Below are 9,206 nucleotides of genomic sequence, written 5' to 3'. Positions count from 1 at the left end.
TTTCATTTATTTCCACTTTGATTTTTACTGTTTCCTTTCTTCTGCTTACCTGAATTTAATTTCCTCTTCTTTTTCTAGTTTCTAGAAGTGGAAACTAAGATAATTGATTTAAGATTTTGGGTGTGTTATTTACTTCCAAATATTTGGGAATTTTCTAGATATTCTTGCGTTGATTTCTAATGTAATTCCAGTAATAGTCAAAGGACAATTTTTTTATTATTTAAATCCTTTTAAATTTATTGGTACTTATTTTTGGCTCATCAGATGGTCTATCTTGGTAAATATTCCTGTGCACTTGAAATAAAAGATGTAGTACGGTGTTGCTGGGTGAGTGTTCTATAAATGTCAAAAGGGCTGGCTACTTGGAAGTGTCGTGCAAGCCTTCCATACCCTCACTAGTTTTCTGTCTAGTTGTCCTGTCGATTATTAAGAGAGGAGTGTTGAAATTTTCAACAGTAATTGTTTCATGTATCTATTTCTTTTTGCAGTTTGTCAGATTTTGCTTGTATATTTTGAAGCTCTGTTATTTGGGACATAAACATTTAGGGTTGTTATGATCTTTTGATGCATTGATACCTTTATTATCATACAATGCCCTCTTCATCTCTGGTAATATTCTTTTCTTTGAGGAATGTTAGCATGTTGTATCATTTGTCATCCTTTCACTTTTCACCCATTTATGTCTCTATATTTAAGGTACCTTTCTTACAGGCAGCAAGTAGTTGGGCCTAATTTTTTATTCAATCTCACAACTCCACTTTGTAATTAGGATGGTTATGGCATTTGCATTTAATGTAATTACTGAATAACATGTTTATGCAAGTAACCTTAAAATACTAGAGACACACAAAATAAGTTTTCAAAAATGGAAAGGCTGCTGTATTATTGGATAAAAAATCAATATAATAAAGATTTCAGTTATTTCTAATTTAGTATCTAAATTTAAATTGATCCCTATAAAATAACAGATTATTTTTGACGTAGAATAGTTAAATCATATGTTGGAAATGAAATGAGATGGAAAAATAATCATGTAAGAATCTCTAGAAAATAATGAAAAATAAAACTAATGAGGGAATATTAAATATTAAAATATTTTATAAAGATACAGTAATTAAATAGTGTGCTATTGACATGATTGGAAAATCTATGAGTGGAACGAAAGAGAGAATGAATAAACAGATTCAATGTTTATTTAAAATTTTTATATATGAGAAGAGTGTATCCAGTATAGAAAAGATGGATTCTTCAATATATGAAATTCAGAAATCCTCAGAAGAAAATAAATTTGAATCTCTTCTTCACACTTTACATTTATGTAAATTACATTTGGATCAAAAATTTAAACATATAAAATGCTAAGCAAAGACATAAAAGTACTAAGCAAAGGCATAAGAAGATTTTTAAAATAATCTTGAAACGTTAAGGCCTTTATATATTCAACACAAAACCAGAAGGTTTAAAGAATTGATAATTCTAAAACATTTAACAATTTTAGATCAAAATATAGTCAACTGATCTTTGACAAAGGCACAAAAGCAATTCAATGGAGAAAAGATAATCTTTGCAGTGAATGAGGCTGGAATAAATAAACTTCCATATGTTATAAAAACATTAAAAGAAAATAAACACAGACCTTATACCTTTCATAAAAATTAACTCAAAATGGATTGTAGACTTAATGTAAAATACAAAATCATAAAAATTTTTAAAAATATGGGATAAAATTCACATGATCTTGAGCTTTGTGATGAGTTGTGATGAGTTTTTAGATACAAGTAAAGTATGATCCATAAAAGAAAAAATTGATACATTAAATTTCATTAACATTGAAAATGTCTGCTCTGCTAAAGGCACTGTTAAGAGAAGGAATAAGACAAGTCACAAAGAGGGAGAAAACATTTATAAACACATATTTGTTAAAGGGCTAATGTCCAAAATACACAAAGGACACTTCAAACTCAGCAATAACAAAACACTCAAACCAATTCAAAAATGGGCCAAAGATCTGAATAGACACCTTTCTGAAGACAATACACAGGTAGTAAATACACAATTGAAAACACTTTCACCATCTTTTGTCATTAAGGAAGTGCAATGAGATACTACTACATACCTATTGGAATGACTAAAATTAAAAAACACCTGACAATGTTAATTTCTGACAAGGATGTAGAGGAACAGTAACTCTTATTTATTGCTGGTGGGAATTTAAAATCATACAGCCATTTTGGAAGATAGTTTGGCAGTTTCTTATAAAGCCAAACAAGTTCTTAATATGAAATCCAGCAATCACACTCCTAGGTATGTACCTATGTCATTTGAAAACTTATGTCTATACAAAAACCTATGTAAGAATATATAGCAGTTATGTAAGTGATTGAGACATCCTTTGATAGGTGAATGAATAAACAAACAGTGGTGCATTCACATAAGGAAGGCTGTCCAATGATGGAAAGCAGATGAGCTATTAAGCCACACAAAGACATGGATAAATCTTAAATGCATATTTCTAAGTGAAAGAAGCCAGTTTGAAAACACCACATACTGTGTTATTTCACTTAGATTGCATTCTGGAAAGGGCAAGACTATCCAGATGGTGAATAGGTCAGAGGTGAGAGAGAGAAGAGGGTTGAATAGGGGAAGCAGCAGGGATGTTTAGGGTGATGAAACTATTCTGTAAGATACTGTAATGGTGGCTCTATGACACTATACATTTATCAAAACCCATAGAACTTTATAGCACAAAGAGTAAGCCTTAATATAATGTAAGTTATAAAAAGTCATTTAGGAGATGGTGGCAGGAAGTGTGTCTTAGAATGGAAAGTAGAATGTGAAAAAGAATCTACGTAATTGTATTACAAATGCATGGAACACCCTCCCTGAAGAGGGTGAGGGAAATATATTGATGTAATTATTTTGGAAATAAGGAGGCTCCGTAAGATTAAAAGCAAAAGGATCTGTACTTAAAACACTGTACCCTAGCTGACAAAGTTCTTTTCCTTGGCAGTACAGGTTAACAATTCTGAAAACACTATATATGTATACTGGGATTTAACAATTGAGTAAATGCATGACAGATGGCCAGAGGCAGGTTTCTTACTGTTAGAATAGAATTTTACAGACAAGGAAGGAAGGAAGCTAGAAAGATCCATGTGGTACTGTATTATATTTGAAGACATCAATATGAACTCATACTTAACTTAATGTAGATTAAGATGGTTATATATGAACATATGTATAGATATGTGTGTATACATTGGTTAGTATCCACATAAATTTCCTTGCTCTGTATGCTGAGAGGGCTGAGAAGCAATGACACCCCAATAAAAATGAGCACACCTAGAACTCATACCTTGGTTTTTGATATCCCGTCAAAGGAAGAGGGCTATTTAGAGAAAGGTTGATTCTAGCACTGGTACAGGAGATATGCAAATGAGCTTAGAGCATCTTGCAGTAAGGAAGTGCTTAAAAACACATGCACAGTGACAAGAGTATGTCCAAGGGACACAGGAGCCATCTCAAAGAACTCCCGATTTCCAGAACAGAACAACTTGAGCAACAAAATAAATAAAATAGTATTGGAGTACATAAAATTCATTACTGCCCTGGCTGGGTGGCTCAGTTGGTTGGAGCATAATCCCATGCACCAAAAGGTCGTGGGTTTGATCCCTGGTCAGGGTGGGTGTGGGAGGCTACTGATGGATGATTCTTGCCTACATCAATGTTTCTCTTTCTCTCAAAGAAATAAACATATCCTTGGGTGAGGATTAAATATATAAATAAAATAAATGAAAATAAAATAAAACGTATTGATGACATAAATAAATCATTGAATAAATAAGTAAATTTACATATCCACATAAATCATAAATGGAAGAGAATAGACAAATCTGTCATGAGAATTCCTAATAATCCATGAAGATATTATTTCAAGAAGGAGCATATATCCGAGTCCCTACTCCTTAGGCATGGGCTGCGCATGGTGATGTCCTTCCAAAGAATAATGTATGGAAAGTGGGGGACAGAGGAGAGAGTAACTTTACAGAAACCAGATTGGCTCAGCCAGGTAATCAAGGTTAATGTCAACAGTGATAAGTCATGTGTACGGTATGTTCACTTTACATGGAGGTTGAATCAATTACCAATGGCAATTATATAATCAACCACACCCTCCATAAAAACCCAAAATGATGGGATTCAGAGAGTTCTGAGCAAATGAACATGTGGAGGTTCTGGGAGAGCAGCATGCTCAGATTGAGCGTGGGTGCTCCACACCCTTTCCTCCTACCGTGCCCTATTCATCTCTTTCAACTGGTTCTTCCTGAGATAGATCCTTTTATAATAAACCAATAACCAAGTAAGTAAAATGTTCCTTAGTTCTGTAAGCCATTCTAGCAAGTTAATTGAATCTAGGAGGGGGGTTGTTGGAACTTCCCATCTATAACCTGTCAGTCAAAAGCCCTCTGGAATCTTATCCTGTGGGATCTGACACTATCCCCAGGTAGATAGTGTCAGAGTTAAGTTGAATTGGAGGGCACCCAGCTGGTGTCAGAGAATTGCTTGGTGTGGAGAACATAGTCACATATTGTAATTGGATGCAAAATCTGAGGTGGCCTCATGTATTAGTTTCCTAGGGTTTCCATAAGAAAGTACCTCCAACTGGGTGGCTTAAACAACAAAAATGTATTGTCTCACATTTTGGAGGCTGGACTTCTGAGATCAAAATGTAAGCAGGGTTGTTACCTTCTGAGGCTGTGAAAGACAATCTGTTTCATGCTTCTGTCCTAGCTTCTGGTGGATTGCTGGCAAAGTCTGGCATTCCTTAGCTGTGAAAAGCATTACCCCAATCTCTGTCTTCATGTTCAGTGGCATTCTCCCTGTGCCCATGTCTAACTGTTCCCTTTTTATAAGGGCACCAGTCATATTGGATCAGGGGTCCAATAGCAAGCCACATGGTCAAATCCAATGTCAATACGTTGGGCATATAAACACTGCTTACTTTACAGGGGCCACTACCCAGCAAAGAGAATGGATGTGTCATCTCTTTGAGGAAGACAGTGAAGAGGTAGAAACAATATATAATCTATAAAACTCCAGTTTTAATTTCTTCTTCTTCTTTTAGTAACAAAATTAACCCATGCTCATTGTTAAACATTGGGGAAATATAGAAAAGTAAAAAGTGAAAATAAAACCCCCACCATCTGGAGATAGCCTTGACTAACATTTTGCTGTAATTTTTTGTTTCACTGTTAATAGTGACCATCATAAACCACCTCTGCCTCCCCAGTCCTGCAGTCACTTCCTTGGGCTTGGAAGAACAGGGTGTAACTATTAGACTTGTGGAAGAGAAAGCTTCTATGCATTAGAGTCAGAAGTGAAAAAGATTTGATTCATTGAAATGCTAGAACACAACCAGCTACATAAAACTCAGTAAGCAGACATGAAATACCCTACATTTAGGTGAGAAAAAAATCTGTACAAGATGGAGATGAAAACTTAACACTTCATGTGCGAAAGATCTGGGTATTCCAATTTATCATAAATAAAACAGGAGCCAATCACAAGCCTGCTTTAACAGATGTATCTGAGCTAAGAGTGGGTTGTGTGTGCATTATATATGTGTGTGTGTGTTCGTTATTTTAAATGCAAAACACATTTTTTTTAAAGATATATGAGAAACTGCTAACAGTGGTTATCTCAAAGTGGAGGAGAGCTTTTGGGGAGGGAGTACTTTACTTCTCATTTTATATCCTTTTTTGGATATGAAAATTTTTATCATAACTATATATTATTTTTTGTATTGTAAACATTGTTTAAATTGAAAGAAAGTGTAACAGAGATAATAGAAACACTGCTGGGGATGGATAAAGCTGTGCTCAGTTTGAGTCATGCTGTCTTTTAATTGTTTTTATTACAATAGCACAATGTGATATTAGGGAAACTCAATTTATATCCTTACAGTTGCAGCCATAGCTTAGACGTAATCCTGTAACACGGGCTGTGTCATTGGACATTAGCAGTGGTCAGGCACACGGGCTCTGAAATTCACCTGCCTGGGCTCCAGCAATGGATCATAGGCAAGTCACTCACCCTCACTGGGCCTCTTTCATCACTTTTAAAATGTGAATAGCAGTGTTATCTGTCTTTTGGGGTTATTGTGATGACTCAAGGAGGTAATTACTAATATGCTTTGGACAGTCTGGGATGTAATCAGTACTCTTTTTAAATGTTAGCATTAGCTTTTCCTCAGGTTTCTATGCAGTTTCTATGCATAATGCATGATATCCCACAGCCTAAATATGTCACAATTTAATTAATCATTCTATTGTTTGGCATAGAGGTTACATATAAATGTGTGTGTGTGTTGCTATCAAGTGCTATAAACCAGTCCTTCTCGAACTTTAATGTGTATATACATAACCTAGAGAACCTGTTAAAATGCAGATTCTAATTCAAGAGGTAATGGATGACCCCTGAGATTCTGCATTTCTAGCAAACTCCCAGGGGATGTTAATGCTCTTGTTCCATGGACTAAATTTTGAATAACAAGTTACAAACATCTAGTGAAAACAGGAGGATAAAGAGGGGTTTAGAAACAGTTATTGGAGAAACAAACATAGGGTAATTTGCCTGGATAATATAAGTGTTTTGACTCTTGAATAACTTCAAATATTTGGAAGACTGTCATACAAAGAGAAGCCCAGTTTTCTGGAACTTCAGACTAATGGGTAAAAATTGTAGGGAGGAAAACATTTTGTTTCGCTCTAAAGAAGAACTTTCTTACAGGCTCTGTTTATCTCCACAGCTCTAGGGGTCAGTGAACTGACACCACTGGCCCAGCCAGTTACCCCAATGCCAATGCTGATACCCTTCAGCAGAGTGAAGAATGTGAGGGGAATAAATGTCCCCACTTGCTGAAGCCACTTGGAGGGAACCTTCCAAGCACTCACATCAAGAGAAAACAAGCCCTTGAATGTGGCCAAGGAGCCCTGGAGTCCCCACAATATTCTTCATGCCCTTCGGGGATCCTGCTGGGCTTTCTTCTGCCCTGAGTAGGGGTAATGAGACCTCATGTTGTGGCTGGACGGTTCTGCCTCTGAGTTCCTCACAGCGCCAGACTCTTCATGTCTGCCTGCAGTCACACAGCTTTCTAACTCATTTCCTGGCTCTTGGTCTCTCCATGAACTTGCAGCCTGTAGACTGCCAAGGCAGCAGACTTCAGTGACAGATTTCTGCTCACCACGTGGCCAAAAAGGATCTGGGCATGTCCTTCAATGGGATGTAGACATCTCGTCCTCCCGCTGGCAGAAGTCAGCAGCACCTAAGTTCTCTCCTCTCTGTAAGTGGCAGGCCTGGCTCTTCACCCGCTGAGCAGGAACAGCTGTGCATCTGTGGGAAAGGAGGAGCACAGATTTCCTGTCCCAGTTCTGCCTGGAAGTTGACTGTCATTAGGATCCTTAGGCGACTTCTGAAAGGCAAAAGAAAGAGGGGAAGCATGCAAGGAATAAGTAGAAGGACTTCAAGGACAGCTCAAGTTCTGAATGGAGCAGTGCCCTGACGTTGGCAGAGGAGGAGATATTCTAGAATCACAGAGTCTGGCTGAGGGAGAGGGCGGTGTCAGTGATCTCCTACAGCAGGACCACTTTTGTCCTGAGAGACAATGATCTATCCTATTCCAGAACCAACTCTCTCCTCAACCCAGCACAAAACCTACCGAGCAGAGCCCTTTCTTCCTCTGTTTGTCATTTTTTCTGTGTGATAAGGTAGGTACAAGGATAGTGAGATGCTTTGTGGAATTAGAACTCAAGACTAGTGTCCTTTCGTGTGCTCTCTAAGGTACTAGAATGAGAAGACAGTGTCAGGAAAGCAAAAGACCATACTAGTAGTGGTTTACAGATACCGCACGACAGAGACAACAGGAAAGCAGGACGCACACCCACACTATTCTGCCTTGACCTAGGGTTGGGTTAGGGGGCCTGTCTATCACATGTTTATCTTCTGGTGGTGAGTCTCTAAGAGCAGATATTATTTGTCTTGTATCCCCAGTGCATGGCTCCACGCCCCCACAGGACTGGTTCTCAGTAAAATCTTATTGAATGACTGAGCGTCTGGATCAAAGGGAAGGGCAGAGAAGGGCCAAGAGGAGAAAAGAGAATAGCAATGCAGAACTCTACAGCACAGGGTCTGGCACATGGTAAGTACCCACCTGCCATAACATGAACCAACTTATTGGGCTGGCCTTCTTTTTTATTAGCATCTGAAAAATGGTTATCATTTCTCTTAAGCTGTCAATGTGGGAACATTAAGCAAATCAACTGAAGGTATTTCTTGAATACACATTGTACTCTCCCCTATGTTCAGTATGGTCAAAATATATGCAACCCTCAGCTCAAGCTACTTGACATAACCAATTTTCTTGGAACACAGTAGGCTCCTGATGGCCATCTGTTTAATGAATGAATGCAAAGCCCAAACAAAGATGGGACACAACATGAAAATTTTCTATTCAGTTGATTTCTACAGGAGAAGGAGAAAGATTTGAGGAGAAAAGAAAAATAAAGGAGAGAAGACTGATCCCTAGCTAAAACCTAATTCAGCTGGAAGGAATTTTGAGCTGAGCTTGTGTGTTAAGCTGCTGACCAGGTTGAACTCTAGCTTGACTCTTGGTGGCGGACATGCTCTGAATGGGGTGGAAGGGCTTGCCAAGCCCCCATTGTGTGTCCCCACGTACTGTTAGGTTCTGAGTCCCTCCTCCAGCTCTCCCTGGCCTTGAATATCTCACAAACACACTTATTGGAAATTAAATGCTTAATTTGGATAAAAGAAGAGAAGGTGTGAAAATGATAAGTTCACATGCACTCCTAATTAGTATTGAGTGGGAAAGATTACATAAGGCCCAACTTGGATGCAGGAAGAACATGAGGCTGGAGCTGTAAGATCAAACTCTTTGTTGAAGTGGAAAGGGAGCCTGATCTCTCCATTATTTGCTAGGGCCTTTATTATGTCATCTCCCCACCCCTATGAATATACACGTTTACTCTATTATTATCATTTTCCTTAACAGAAAGCTCACAAAGTTCATATAACTGCTATGGTAGAGTTCAGATATATTATCAAGATATCTTTCATGGGTAGAGAACATACCCATGCTCCTAGCACTCTGTGTGCACTCTGTGCATGGTTTGGTCTGTGGCATCTTCTGG

General features: G+C 37.8%; 1 long non-coding RNA gene across 1 annotated transcript in view; it reads right to left on the bottom strand.

Moving 5' to 3' along the window:
- Window positions 1-1,232: 1,232 nt before the first annotated feature.
- The window catches only part of LOC128781541 (uncharacterized), a 162,187-nt gene continuing 154,213 nt past the window's right edge, over window positions 1,233-9,206 (bottom strand). Inside the window, exon 3 of the long non-coding RNA XR_008427547.1 lies at window positions 1,233-7,471. This is a non-coding gene — a long non-coding RNA (uncharacterized lncRNA). The remainder of the gene's footprint in view (window positions 7,472-9,206) is intronic.

The sequence above is a fragment of the Desmodus rotundus genome, chromosome 8 (assembly GCF_022682495.2).
Source record: "Desmodus rotundus isolate HL8 chromosome 8, HLdesRot8A.1, whole genome shotgun sequence".
Taxonomy (NCBI): Eukaryota; Metazoa; Chordata; class Mammalia; order Chiroptera; family Phyllostomidae; genus Desmodus; species Desmodus rotundus.
This window is presented reverse-complemented; position numbering and strand designations above follow the sequence as displayed.